We start from the raw sequence: 16,728 nt of genomic DNA on the forward strand, positions 1-16,728 counted from the left end.
TTCAGTGTGGTACCACATAACTACGTGATCCAAACCAGAGAAAGCCCAGGATCTGGCCAACAAGCATGAGAAATATGCGAAAGTATGAGCATGATGAGAGCAAATCCCAGACCTAACCTAGACCTAACATGCGTTATCCTCTAAAATATCGATCGAAACCAGGTTTAATCGACTGTTTCAGTGTGGTACCACATTACTACGTGATCCAATACAGAAAGAGCCCAGAATCTGGCCATCAAGTAAGAGATATATGCGAAAGTATGAGCCTGATGGGGGTAAATCCTACATCCAACTCAGGCTTAACATGTGTTATCCTCTAAAATATTGATCGAAACCAGGTTTAATGGACTGTTTCAGTGTGATACCACATTACCACGTGATCCAAACCAGAAAAAACCCGGGATCTGGCCAACAAGTATGCGGAAAATGCGAAAGTATGAGCCTGATGAGGGCAAATCCCAGACCTAATCCAGACCTAACATGCGTTTTCCCCTAAAATATTGATCGAGACCAGGTTTAGTCGACTGTTTCAGTGTGGTACCACATTACTACGTGATCCAAACCAAAAAAAGACCAGAATCTGGCCAACAAGTATGAGAAATATGCGAAAGTATGACCCTGATGAGGGAAAATCCCAGACCTAATCCAGACCTAACATGCGTTATCCTCTAAAATATCGATCGAAACCAGGTTTATTGGACTGTTTCAGTGTGGTGCCACATTACTACTTGCTCCAAACCGAAAAAAGCCCAGAATCTAGCCATCAAGTATGAGAAATATGCGAAAGTATGAGCCTGATGAGTGCAAATCCCAGACCTAACCTAGACCTAACATGTGCTATCCTCTAAAATATTGATCGAGACCAGGTTTAATTTGACAGTTTCAGTGTGGTACCACATAACTACGTGATCCAAACCAGAGAAAGCCCAGGATCTGGCCAACAAGCATGAGAAATATGCGAAAGTATGAGCATGATGAGAGCAAATCCCAGACCTAACCTAGACCTAACATGCGTTATCCTCTAAAATATCGATCGAAACCAGGTTTAATCGACTGTTTCAGTGTGGTACCACATTACTACGTGATCCAATACAGAAAGAGCCCAGAATCTGGCCATCAAGTAAGAGATATATGCGAAAGTATGAGCCTGAGGAGGGCAAATCCTAGACCCAACTCAGACTTAACATGTGTTATCCTCTAAAATATTGATCGAAACCAGGTTTAATGGACTGTTTCAGTGTGGTACCACATTCCTACGTGATCCAAAGCAGAAAAAGGCCAGGATCTGGTCATCAAGTATGAGAAATATGCGAAAGTATGAGCCTGATGAGGGAAAATCCCAGACCTAATCCAGACCTAACATGCGTTATCCACTAAAATATTGATCGAGACCAGGTTTAATTTGACAGTTTCAGTGTTGTACCACATAACTACGTGATCCATACCAGAAAAAGCCCAGAATCTGGCCATCAAGTAAGAGATATATGCGAAAGTATGAGCCTGAGGAGGGCAAATCCTAGACCCAACTCAGACTTAACATGTGTTATCCTCTAAAATATTGATCGAAACCAGGTTTAATGGACTGTTTCAGTGTGGTACCACATTCCTACGTGATCCAAACCAGAAAAAGCCCAGAATCTGGCCATCAAGTATAAGAAACATGCGAAAGTATGAGCCTGATGAGAGCAAATCCCAGACCTAACCTAGACCTAACATGCGTTATCCACTAAAATATTGATCGTGCCCAGGTTTAGTCGACTGTTTCAGTGTGGTACCACATGCCTACGTGATCCAAACCAGAAAAAGCCCAGAATCTGGGCATCAAGTATGAGAAACATGCGAAAGTATGAGCCTGATGAGAGCAAATCCCAGACCTAACCTAGACCTAACATGAGTTATCCTTTGAAATGTTGACCCAGACTAGGTTTAATTGACTGTTTCAGTGTGGTACCACATTACCACGTGATCCAAACCAGAAAAAACCCAGGATCTGTTCAACAGGTATGTGAAGAATGCGAAAGTGTGAGCCTGATGAGGGCAAATCCCGGACGTAACATAGACCTAACATGCGTTATCCTCTAAAATATTGATCGAAACCAGGTTTAATGGTCTGTTTCAGCGTGGTACCGCATTACTACGTGATCCAAACCAGTGAAAGCCCAGGATGTGGCCAACAAGAATGAGAAATATGCGAAAGTATGAGCATGATGAGAGCAAATCCCAGACCTAACCTAGACCTAACATGCGTTATCCTCTAAAATATTGACCGAGACCAGGTTTAGTCGACTGTTTCAGTGTGGTACCACATTACTGCGTGATCCAAACCTGAAAATGGCCAGGATCTGGCCATCAAGTATTTGAAATATGCGAAAGTATGAGCCTGATGACAGTAAATCCCAGACCTAACCTAGACCTAACATGAGTTTTCCTTTGAAATGTTGACCCAGACTAGGTTTAATTGACTGTTTCAGTGTGGTACCACATTACCACGTGATCCAAACCAGAAAAAACCCAGGATCTGTTCAACAGGTATGTGAAGAATGCGAAAGTGTGAGCCTGATGAGGGTAAATCCCGGACCTAACATAGACCTAACATGCGTTATCCTCTAAAATATTGATCGAAACCAGGTTTAATGGTCTGCTTCAGCGTGGTACCGCATTACTACATGATCGAAACCAAAAAAGGCCCAGAATCTGGCCATCAAGTATGAGAAATATGCGAAAGTATGAGCCTGATGGGGGCAAATCCTACATCCAACTCAGGCTTAACATGTGTTATCCTCTAAAATATTGATCGAAACCAGGTTTAATGGACTGTTTCAGTGTGATACCACATTACCACGTGATCCAAACCAGAAAAAACCCGGGATCTGGCCAACAAGTATGCGGAAAATGCGAAAGTATGAGCCTGATGAGGGCAAATCCCAGACCTAATCCAGACCTAACATGCGTTTTCCCCTAAAATATTGATCGTGACCAGGCTTAGTCGACTGTTTCGGTGTGGTACCACATTACTACGTGATCCAAACCAGAGAAAGCCCAGGATCTGGCCAACAAGCATGAGAAATATGCGAAAGTATGAGCATGATGAGACCAAATCCCAGACATAACCTAGACCTAACATGCGTTATCCACTAAAATATTGATCGTGCCCAGGTTTAGTCGACTGTTTCGGTGTGGTACCACATTACTACATGATCCAATCCAGAAAAAGCCCAGAATCTGGCCATCAAGTAAGAGATATATGCGAAAGTATGAGCCTGAGGAGGGCAAATCCTAGACCCAACTCAGACTTAACATGTGTTATCCTCTAAAATATTGATCGAAACCAGGTTCAATGGACTGTTTCAGTGTGGTACCACATTCCTACGTGATCCAAAGCAGAAAAAGGCCAGGATCTGGCCATCAAGTATGAGAAATATGCGAAAGTATGAGCCTGATGAGGGAAAATCCCAGACCAAATCCAGACCTAACATGCGTTATCCTCTAAAATATCGATCGAAGCAAGTTTTAATCGACTGTTTCAGTGTGGTACCACACTACTATGTGATCCATACCAGAAAAAACCCAGGATCTGTTCAACAAGTATGTGGAGAATGCGAAAGTATGAGACTGATGAGGGCAAATCCCATACATAATCCAGACCTAACATGCATTATCCACTAAAATATTGATCGTGACCAGGCTTAGTCGACTGTTTCGGTGTGGTACCACATTACTACGTGATCCAATCCAGAAAAAGCCCACAATCTGGCCATCAAGTAAGAGATATATGCGAAAGTATGAGCCTGAGGAGGGCAAATCCTAGACCCAACTCAGACTTAACATGTGTTATCCTCTAAAATATTGATCGAAACCAGGTTTAATGGACTGTTTCAGTGTGGTACCACATTCCTACGTGATCCAAACCAGAAAAAGCACAGAATCTGGCCATCAAGTATGAGAAACATGCGAAAGTATGAGCCTGATGAGAGCAAATCCCAGACCTAACCTAGACCTAACATGAGTTATCCTTTGAAATGTTGACCCAGACTAGGTTCAATTGACTGTTTCAGTGTGGTACCACATTACCACGAGATCCAAACCAGAAAAAACCCAGGATCTGTTCAACAGGTATGTGAGGAATGCGAAAGTGTGAGCCTGATGAGAGCAAATCCCAGACCTAACCTAGACCTAACATGAGTTATCCTTTGAAATGTTGACCCAGACTAGGTTTAATTGACTGTTTCAGTGTGGTACCACATTACCACGTGATCCAAACCAGAAAAAACCCAGGATCTGTTCAACAGGTATGTGAAGAATGCGAAAGTGTGAGCCTGATGAGGGCGAATCCCATACATAATCCAGACCTAACATGCATTATCCACTAAAATATTGACCGAGACCAGGTTTAGTCGACTGTTTCAGTGTGGTACCACATTACTGCGTGATCCAAACCAGAAAATGGCCAGGATCTGGCCATCAAGAATTTGAAATATGCGAAAGTATGAGCCTGATGACAGTAAATCCCAGACCTAACCTAGACCTAACATGCGTTATCCTCTAAAATATTGACCGAGACCAGGTTTAGTCGACTGTTTCAGTGTGGTACCACATTACTGCGTGATCCAAACCTGAAAATGGCCAGGATCTGGCCATCAAGTATTTGAAATATGCGAAAGTATGAGCCTGATGACAGTAAATCCCAGACCTAACCTAGACCTAACATGAGTTTTCCTTTGAAATGTTTACCCAGACTAGGTTTAATTGACTGTTTCAGTGTGGTACCACATTACCACGTGATCCAAACCAGAAAAAACCCAGGATCTGTTCAACAGGTATGTGAAGAATGCGAAAGTGTGAGCCTGATGAGGGTAAATCCCGGACCTAACATAGACCTAACATGCGTTATCCTCTAAAATATTGATCGAAACCAGGTTTAATGGTCTGCTTCAGCGTGGTACCGCATTACTACGTGATCGAAACCAAAAAAGGCCCAGAATCTGGTCATCAAGTATGAGAAATATGCGAAAGTATGAGCCTGATGAGTGCAAATCCCAGACCTAACCTAGACATAACATGCGTTATCCTCTAAAATATCGATCGAAACCAGGTTTGATCGACTGTTTCAGTGTGGTACCACATTACTACGTGATCCAATCCAGAAAGAGCCCAGGATCTGTTCAACAGGTATGTGAAGAATGGAAAGTGTGAGCCTGATGAGGGTAAATCCCGGACCTAACATAGACCTAACATGCGTTATCCTCTAAAATATTGATCGAAACCAGGTTTAATGGTCTGCTTCAGCGTGGTACCGCATTACTACGTGATCGAAACCAAAAAAGGCCCAGAATCTGGCCATCAAGTATGAGAAATATGCGAAAGTATGAGCCTGATGAGTGCAAATCCCAGACCTAACCTAGACCTAACATGCGTTATCCTCTAAAATATCGTTCGAAACCAGGTTTAATCGACTGTTTCAGTGTGGTACCACATTACTACGTGATCCAATCCAGAAGGAGCCCAGAATCTGGCCATCAAGTAAGAGATATATGCGAAAGTATGAGCCTGATGGGGGCAAATCCTACATCCAACTCAGGCTTAACATGTGTTATCCTCTAAAATATTGATCGAAACCAGGTTTAATGGACTGTTTCAGTGTGATACCACATTACCACGTGATCCAAACCAGAAAAAACCCGGGATCTGGCCAACAAGTATGCGGAAAATGCGAAAGTATGAGCCTGATGGGGGCAAATCCCAGACTTAATCCAGACCTAACATGCGTTTTCCCCTAAAATATTGATCGACACCAGGTTTAGTCGACTGTTTCAGTGTGGTACCACATTACTACGTGATCCAAACCAAAAAAAGACCAGAATCTGGCCAACAAGTATGAGAAATATGCGAAAGTATGACCCTGATGAGGGAAAATCCCTGACCTAATCCAGACCTAACATGCGTTATCCTCTAAAATATTGATCGAAACCAGTTTTATTGGACTGTTTCAGTGTGGTACCACTTTACTACGTGCTCCAAACCGAAAAAAGCCCAGAATCTGGCAATCATGTATGAGAAATATGCGAAAGTATGAGCATGATGAGAGCAAATCCCAGACCTAACCTAGGCCTAACATGTGTTATCCACTAAAATATTGATCGTGCCCAGGTTTAATCGACTGTTTCAGTGTGGTACCACACTACTATGTGATCCATACCAGAAAAAACCCAGGATCTGTTCAACAAGTATGTGAAGAATGCGAAAGTATGAGACTGATGAGGGCAAATCCCATACATAAACCAGACCTAACATGCATTATCCACTAAAATATTGATCGTGACCAGGCTTAGTCGACTGTTTCGGTGTGGTACCACATTACTACGTGATCCAAACCAGAAAAAGCCCAGAATCTGGCCATCAAGTATGAGAAACGTGCGAAAGTATGAGCCTGATGAGAGCAAATCCCAGACCTAACCTAGACCTAACATGAGTTATCCTTTGAAATGTTGACCCAGACTAGGTTTAATTGACTGTTTCAGTGAGGTACCACATTACCACGTGATCCAAACCAGAAAAAACCCAGGATCTGTTCAACAGGTATGTGAAGAATGCGAAAGTGTGAGCCTGATGAGGGCAAATCCCGGACCTAACATAGACCTAACATGCGTTATCCTCTAAAATATTGATCGAAACCATGTTTAATGGTCTGCTTCAGCGTGGTACTGCACTACTACGTGATCCAAACCAGTGAAAGCCCAGGATCTGGCCAACAAGAATGAGAAATATGCGAAAGTATGAGCATGATGAGAGCAAATCCCAGACCTAACCTAGACCTAACATGCGTTATCCTCTAAAATATTGACCGAGACCAGGTTTAGTCGACTGTTTCAGTGTGGTACCACATTACTGCGTGATCCAAACCAGAAAAAACCCAGGATCTGTTCAACAGGTATGTGAAGAATGCGAAAGTGTGAGCCTGATGAGAGCAAATCCCGGACCTAACATTGACCTAACATGCGTTATCCTCTAAAATATTGATCGAAACCATGTTTAATGGTCTGTTTCAGCGTGGTACTGCATTACTACGTGATCCAAACCAGTGAAAGCCCAGGATCTGGCCATCAAGTATTAGAAATATGCGGAAGTATGAGCCTGATGAGAGCAAATCCCAGACCTAACCTAGACCTAACATGAGTTATCCTTTGAAATGTTGACCCAGACTAGGTTTAATTGACTGTTTCAGTGTGGTACCACATTACCACGTGATCCAAACCAGAAAAAACCCAGGATCTGTTCAACAGGTATGTGAAGAATGCGAAAGTGTGAGCCTGATGAGGGTAAATCCCGGACCTAACATAGACCTAACATGCGTTATCCTCTAAAATATAGATCGAAACCAGGTTTAATGGTCTGCTTCAGCGTGGTACCGCATTACTACGTGATCGAAACCAAAAAAGGTCCAGAATCTGGCCATCAAGTATGAGAAATATGCGAAAGTATGAGCCTGATGAGTGCAAATCCCAGACCTAACCTAGACCTAACATGAGTTATCCTTTGAAATGTTGACCCAGACTAGGTTTAATTGACTGTTTCAGTGTGGTACCACATTACCACGTGATCCAAACCAGAAAAAAACCAGGATCTGTTCAACAGGTATGTGAAGAATGCGAAAGTGTGAGCCTGATGAGGGTAAATCCCGGACCTAACATAGACCTAACATGCGTTATCCTCTAAAATATTGATCGAAACCAGGTTTAATGGTCTGCTTCAGCGTGGTACCGCATTACTACGTGATCGAAACCAAAAAAGGTCCAGAATCTGGCCATCAACTATGAGAAATATGCGAAAGTATGAACCTGATGAGTGCAAATCCCAGACCTAACCTAGACCTAACATGCGTTATCCTCTAAAATATCGATCGAAACCAGGTTTAATCGACTGTTTCAGTGTGGTACCACATTACTACGTGATCCAATCCAGAAAGAGCCCAGAATCTTGCTATCAAGTAAGAGATATATGCGAAAGTATGAGCCTGATGGGGTCGAATCCTACATCCAACTCAGGCTTAACATGTGTTATCCTCTAAAATATTGATCGAAACCAGGTTTAATGGACTGTTTCAGTGTGATACCACATTACCACGTGATCCAAACCAGAAAAAACCCGGGATCTGGCCAACAAGTATGCGGAAAATGCGAAAGTATGAGCCTGATGAGGGCAAATCCCAGACCTAATCCAGACCTAACATGTGTTTTCCCCTAAAATATAGATCGAGACCAGGTTTAGTCGACTGGTTCAGTGTGGTACCACATTACTAAGTGATCCGAACCAGAAAAAGCCCAGGATCTGGCCATCAAGTATGAGAAATATGCGAAAGTATGAGCCTAATGAGTGCATATCCCAAACCTAACCTAGACCTAACATGCATTATCCTCTAAAATATTGATCGTGACCAGGCTCAGTCGACTGTTTTTGTGAGGTACCACATTACTACGTGATCCAAACCAGAAAAAGCCCGGGATCTGGTCAACAAGTATGCGGAAAATGCGAAAGTATGAGCCTGATTTGGGCAAATCCCCGAACTAATTTAGGCCTAACATGTTTTTTCCCCTAAAATATTGATCGAGACCAGGTGTAGTCGACAGTTTCAGTGTGGTACCACATTGCTACGTGATCCAAACCAGAAAAAACCCGGGTTCTGTTCAACAAGTATGTGAAGAATGCGAAAGTATGACCCTGATGAGTGCAAATCCAAGGTCTAACATAGACCTATCATGCGTTATCCTCAAAAATATTGATCGAAACCTGGTTTAATGGACTGTTTCAGTGTGGTACCACATTAGTACGTGATCCAAACCAAAAAAAGCCCTGAATCTGGCCAACAAGTATGCGGAAAATGCGAAAGTATGAGCCTGATGAGGGCAAATCCCAGACCTAATCCAGACCTAACATGCGTTATCCTCTAAAATATTGACCGAGACCAGGTTTAGTCGACTGTTTCAGTGTGGTACCACATTACTACGTGATCCAAACCAGAAAAAGGCCAGGATCTGGCCATCAAGTATGAGAAATATGCGAAAGTATGAGCTTGAGGAGTGCAATCCCAGACCAAACCTAGACCTAACATGTGTTATCCTCTAAAATATTGATCGAGACCAGGTTTAATTTGACTGTTTCAGTGTGGTACCACATAACTACGTGATCCAAACCAGTTAAAGCTCAGGATCTGGCCAACAAGAATGAGGAATTTGCGAAAGTATGAGCATGATGAGGGCAAATCCCAGACCTAACCTAGACCTAACATGCGTTATCCTCTAAAATATTGATCGTCACCAGGTTTAGTCGACTGTTTCAGTGTGGTACTACATTACTACGTGATCCAAACCAGAAAAAGCCCTGAATCTGGCCATCAAGTATGAGAAATATCCGAAAGTATGAGCCTGATGAGAGCAAATCCCAGACCTAACCTAGACCTAACATGAGTTATCCTTTGAAATGTTGACCCAGACTAGGTTTAATTGACTGTTTCAGTGTGGTACCACATTACCACGTGATCCAAACCAGAAAAAACCCAGGATCTGTTCAACAGGTATGTGATGAATGCGAAAGTATGAGCCTGATGAGTGCAAATCCCAGACCTAACCTAGACCTATCATGCATTATCCTCTAAAAAATTGATCGAATCCAGGTTTAATGGAGTGTTTCAGTGTGGTACCACAATACTAAGTGATCCAAACCTGAAAAAGCCCAGGATCTGGCCATCAAGTATAAGAAATATGCGAAAGTATGAGCCTGATGGGGGCAAATCCTACATCCAACTCAGACTTAACATGTGTTATCCTCTAAAATATTGATCGAAACCAGGTTTAATGGACTGTTTCAGTGTGGTACCACATTCCTACGTGATCCAAACCAGAAAAAACCCGGGTTCTGTTCAACAAGTATGTGAAGAATGCGAAAGTATGACCCAGATGAGTGCAAATCCAAGGCCTACCCTAGACCTAACATGTGTTATCCTCTAAAGTATTGATCGAAACCAGGTTTAATGGTCTGTTTCAGTGTGGTACCACATTACTGCATGATCCAATCGAAAAAAAGCGCAGGATCTGGCCAACAAGTACGAGAAATATGCAAAAGTATGAGCCTGATGAGGGCAAATCTCGGACCTAACCAAGACCTAACACGCGTTATCCTCTAAAATATTGATCGAAACAAGTTTTAATCGACTGTTTCAGTGTGGTACCACACTGCTATGTGATCCACACCAGAAAAAACCCAGGATCTGTTCAAGAAGTATGTGAAGAATGCGAAAGTATGAGACTGATGAGGTCAAATCCCATACCTAATCCAGACCTAACATGCGTTATCCACTAAAATATTGATCGTGACCTGGCTTAGTCGACTGTTTCAGTGTGGTACCACATTACTACGTGATCCAAACCAGAAAAAGGCCAGGATCTGGCCATCAAGTATGAGAAATATGCGAAAGTATGAGCCTGATGAGTGCAATCCCAGACCTAACCTAGACCTAACATGCGTAATCCTCTAAAATATTGACCGAGACCAGGTTTAGTCGACTGTTTCAGTGTGGTACCACATTACTGCATGATCCAATCCAAAAAAAGCAAAGGATCTGGCTAACAAGTAAGAGAAATATGCGAAAGTATGAGCCTGATTAGAGCAAATCTCAGACCTAACCTAGACCTGACATGCGTTATCCTCTTAAATATCGATCGAAACCAGGTTTAATCGACTGTTTCAGTGTGGTACCACATTACTGTGTGATCCAAACCAGAAAAAGCAAAGGATCTGGCTAACAAGTAAGAGAAGTATGCGAAAGTATGAGCCTGATGAGAGCAAATCCCGGACCTAACATAGACCCAACATGCGCTACCCTCTAAAATATGGATCGAAACCAGGTTTAATGGACTGTTTCAGTGTGGTACCACACTACTATGTGATCCATACCAGAAAAAACCCTGGATCTGTTCAAGAAGTATGTGAAGAATGCGAAAGAATGAGACTGATGAGGTCAAATCCCATACCTAATCCAGACCTAACATGCGTTATCCTCTAAAATATTGATCGTGACCAGGCTTAGTCGACTGCATCAGTGTGGTGCCACATAACTTCGTGATCCAATCCAGGAAAAGCCCAGAATCTGGCCATCATGTAAGAGAAATATGCGAAAGTATGAGCCTGATGAGGGCAAATCCAAGACCCAGCACAGACTTAAGAAGTGTTATCCTCTAAAATATTGATCGTAACCAGGTTTAATGGACTGTTTCAGTATGATACCACATTACCACGTGATCCAAACCAGAAAAAGCCCGGGATCTGGCCAACAAGTATGCGGAAAATGTGAATGTATAAGCCTGATGAGAGCAAATCCCAGACCTAACATGGACCTAACATGCGTTATCCTCAAAAATATTGATCGAAACCTGGTTTAATGGACTGTTTCAGTGTGGTACCACATTACTACGTGATCCAAACCAAAAAAAGCCCCGAATCTGGCAATCAAGTATGAGAAATATGCGAAAGTATGAGCCTGATGAGTGCAATTCCCAGACCTAACCTAGACCTAACATCCTCTAAAATATTGATCGTGACCAGGTTTAGTCAACTGTTACAGTGTGGTACCACATTCCTACATGATCGACACCAGAAAAAGCCCAGAATCTGGCCATCAAGTATGAGAAATATGCGACAGTATGAGCCTGATGGGGGCAAATCCTGCATCCAACTCAGACTTAACGTGTGTTATCCTCTAAAATATTGATCGAAACCAGGTTTAATGGACTGCTTCAGTGTGATACCACATTCCTACGTGATCCAAACCAGAAAAAACCCGAGTTCTGTTCAATAAGTATGTGAAGAATGCGAAAGTATGAGCCTGATGAGAGCAAATCCCAGACCTAACCTAGACCTAACATGAGTTATCCTTTGAAATGTTGACCCAGACTAGGTTTAATTGACTGTTTCAGTGTGGTACCACATTACCACGTGATCCAAACCAGAAAAAACCCAGGATCTGTTCAACAGGTATCTGAAGAATGCGAAAGTGTGAGCCTGATGAGGGCAAATCCCGGACCTAACATAGACCTAACATGCGTTATCCTCTAAAATATTGATCGAAACCAGGTTTAATGGTCTGTTTCAGCGTGGTACCGCATTACTACGTGATCGAAACCAAAAAAGGCCCAGAATCTGGCCATCAAGTATGTGAAATATGCGAATGTATGAGCCTGATGAGTGCAAATCCCAGACCTAACCTAGACCTAACATGCGTTATCCACTAAAATATTGATCGAAACCAGGCTTAATGGACTGCTTCAGTGTGATACCACATAACCACGTGATCCAAACCTGAAAAAGCCCGGGATCTGGCCAACAAGTATGCGGAAAGTGTGAATGTATGAGCCTGATGAGAGCAAATCCCAGTCCTAACATAGACCTGACATGCGTTATCCTCTAAAATATTGATCGAAACCAGGTTTATTGGACTGTTTCAGTGTGGTACCGCATTACTACGTGATCCAAACCAGAAAAAGGCCAGGATCTGGCCATCAAGTATGAGAAATATGCGAAAGTATGAGCCTGATGAGAGCAAATCCCAGACCTAACCTAGACCTAACATGAGTTATCCTTTGAAATGTTGACCCAGACTAGGTTTAATTGACTGTTTCAGTGTGGTACCACATTACCACGTGATCCAAACCAGAAAAAACCCAGGATCTGTTCAACAGGTATCTGAAGAATGCGAAAGTGTGAGCCTGATGAGGTCAAATCCCGGACCTAACATAGACCTAACATGCGTTATCCTCTAAAATATTGATCGAAACCAGGTTTAATCGACTGTTTCAGTGTGGTACCACATTACTACGTGATCCAATCCAGAAAGAGCCCAGAATCTGGCCATCAAGTAAGAGATATATGCGATAGTATGAGCCTGATGGGGGCAAATCCTACATCCAACTCAGACTTAACATGTGTTATCCTCTAAAATATTGATCGAGACCAGGTTTAATTTGACTGTTTCAGTGTGGTACCACATAACTACGTGATCCAAACCAGTGAAATCCTAGGATCTGGCCAACAAGCATGAGAGATATGCGAAAGTATGAGGATGATGAGAGCAAATCCCTGACCTAACCTAGACCTAACATGCATTATCCTCTAAAATATTGATCGGAACCAGGTTTAATGGTCTGTTTCAGCGTGGTACCGCATTACTACGTGATCGAAACAAAAAAAGGCCCAGAATCTGGCCATCAAGTATGTGAAATATGCGAATGTATGAGCCTGATGAGTGCAAATCCCAGACCTAACCTAGACCTAACATGCGTTATCCACTAAAATATTGCTCGAAACCAGGCTTAACGGACTGCTTCAGTGTGATACCACATAACCACGTGATCCAAACCTGAAAAAGCCCGGGATCTGGCCAACAAGTATGCGGAAAGTGTGAATGTATGAGCCTGATGAGAGCAAATCCCAGACCTAACCTAGACCTAACATGAGTTATCCTTTGAAATGTTGACCCAGACTAGGTTTAATTGACTGTTTCAGTGTGGTACCACATTACTGCGTGATCCACACCAAAAAAAGGCCAGTATCTGGACATCAAGAATGAGAAACATGCGAAAGTATGAGCCTGATGAGAGCAAATCTCAGACCTAACCTGGACCTAACATGAGTTATCCTGTGATATGTTAACCCAGACTAGGTTTAATTGACTGTTTCAGTGTGGTACCACATTACCACGTGATTCAAACCAGAAAAAGCCCTGAATCTGGCCATCAAGTATGAGAAATATGCGAAAGTATGAGCCTGGTGAGTGCAAATCCAAGGCCTAACCTAGACCTAACATGTGTTATCCTCTAAAATATTGATCGATACCAGGTTTAATGGTCTGTTTCAGTGTGGTACCACATTACTGCATGATCCAATCCAAAAAAAGCAAAGGATCTGGCTAACAAGTAAGAGAAATATGCCAAAGTATGAGCCCGATGAGAGCAAATCCCAGACCTAACCTAGACCTAACATGCGTTATCCTCTTAAATATCGATCGAAACCAGGTTTAATCGACTGTTTCAGTGTGGTACCACATTGCAGTGTGATCCAAACCAGAAAAACAAAGGATCTGGCTAACAAGTAGAGAGAAATATGCGAAAGTATGAGCCTGATGAGAGCAAATCCCGGACCTAACATAGACCCAACATGCGGTACCCTCTACAATATGGATCGAAACCAGGTTTAATGGACTGTTTCAGTGTGGTACCACATTGCTACGTGATCCAAACCAGAAAAAACCCGGGTTCTGATCAACAAGTATGCGGAGAATGCGAAAGTATGTCCCTGATGAGTGCAAATCCAAGGTCTAACCTAGACCTAACATGTGTTATCCTCTAAAATATTGAGCGAAACCAGGCTTAATGGTCTGTTTCAGTGTGGTACCACATCACTGCGTGATCCACACCAAAAAAAGCCCAGAATCTGGACATCAAGTATGAGAAACATGCGAAAGTATGAGCCTGATGAGAGCAAATCCCAGACCTAACCTAGACCTAACATGAGTTATCCTTTGAAATGTTGACCCAGACTAGGTTTAATTGACTGTTTCAGTGTGGTACCACATTACCACGTGATCCAAACCAGAAAAAACCCAGGATCTGTTCAACAGGTATCTGAAGAATGCGAAAGTGTGAGCCTGATGAGGGCAAATCCCGGACCTAACATAGACCTAACATGCGTTATCCTCTAAAATATTGATCGAAACCAGGTTTAATGGTCTGTTTCAGCGTGGTACCGCATTACTACGTGATCGAAACCAAAAAAGGCCCAGAATCTGGCCATCAAGTATGTGAAATATGCGAATGTATGAGCCTGATGAGTGCAAATCCCAGACCTAACCTAGACCTAACATGCGTTATCCACTAAAATATTGATCGAAACCAGGCTTAATGGACTGCTTCAGTGTGATACCACATAACCACGTAATCCAAACCTGAAAAAGCCCGGGATCTGGCCAACAAGTATGCGGAAAGTGTGAATGTATGAGCCTGATGAGAGCAAATCCCAGTCCTAACATAGACCTGACATGCGTTATCCTCTAAAATATTGATCGAAACCAGGTTTATTGGACTGTTTCAGTGTGGTACCGCATTACTACGTGATCCAAACCAGAAAAAGGCCAGGATCTGGCCATCAAGTATGAGAAATATGCGAAAGTATGAGCCTGATGAGAGCAAATCCCAGACCTAACCTAGACCTAACATGAGTTATCCTTTGAAATGTTGACCCAGACTAGGTTTAATTGACTGTTTCAGTGTGGTACCACATTACCACGTGATCCAAACCAGAAAAAACCCAGGATCTGTTCAACAGGTATCTGAAGAATGCGAAAGTGTGAGCCTGATGAGGTCAAATCCCGGACCTAACATAGACCTAACATGCGTTATCCTCTAAAATATTGATCGAAGCCAGGTTTAATCGACTGTTTCAGTGTGGTACCACATTACTACGTGATCCAATCCAGAAAGAGCCCAGAATCTGGCCATCAAGTAAGAGATATATGCGATAGTATGAGCCTGATGGGGGCAAATCCTACATCCAACTCAGACTTAACATGTGTTATCCTCTAAAATATTGATCGAGACCAGGTTTAATTTGACTGTTTCAGTGTGGTACCACATAACTACGTGATCCAAACCAGTGAAAGCCTAGGATCTGGCCAACAAGCATGAGAGATATGCGAAAGTATGAGCATGATGAGAGCAAATCCCTGACCTAACCTAGACCTAACATGAGTTATCCTTTGAAATGTTGACCCAGACTAGGTTTAATTGACTGTTTCAGTGTGGTACCACATTACCACGTGATCCAAACCAGAAAAAACCCAGGATCTGTTCAACAGGTATCTGAAGAATGCGAAAGTGTGAGCCTGATGAGGTCAAATCCCGGACCTAACATAGACCTAACATGCGTTATCCACTAAAATATTGATCGAAACCAGGCTTAATGGACTGCTTCAGTGTGATACCACATAACCACGTGATCCAAACCTGAAAAAGCCCGGGATCTGGCCATCAAGTATGTGAAATATGCGAAAGTATGAGCCTGATGAGAGCAAATACCAGACCTAACCTAGACCTAACATGAGTTATCCTTTGAAATATTGACCCAGACTAGGTTTAATTGACTGTTTCAGTGTGGTACCACATTACCACGTGATCCAAACCAGAAAAAACCCAGGATCTGTTCAACAGGTATGTGAAGAATGCGAAAGTGTGAGCCTGATGAGGTCAAATCCCGGACCTAACATAGATCTAACATGCGTTATCCTCTAAAATATTGATCGAAACATGGTTTAAAGGTCTGTTTCAGCGTGGTACCGCATTACTACGTGATCGAAACCAAAAAAGGCCCAGAATCTGGCCATCAAGTATGAGAAATATGCGAAAGTATGAGCCTGATGAGTCCAAATCCCAGACCTAACCAAGACCTAACATGCGTTATCCTCTACAATATTCATCGAAACAAGGTTTAATGGTCTGTTTCAGCGTGGTACCGCATTACTACGTGATCGAAACCAAAAAAGGCCCAGAATCTGGTCATCAAGTATGAGAAATATGCGAAAGTATGAGCCTGATGAGTGCAAATCCCAGACCTAACCTAGACCTAACATGCGTTATCCTCTAAAATATCGATCGAAACCAGGTTTAATCGACTGTTTCAGTGTGGTAC

Source organism: Colletes latitarsis, chromosome 5, assembly GCF_051014445.1.
Source record: "Colletes latitarsis isolate SP2378_abdomen chromosome 5, iyColLati1, whole genome shotgun sequence".
Lineage (NCBI taxonomy): Eukaryota > Metazoa > Arthropoda > Insecta > Hymenoptera > Colletidae > Colletes > Colletes latitarsis.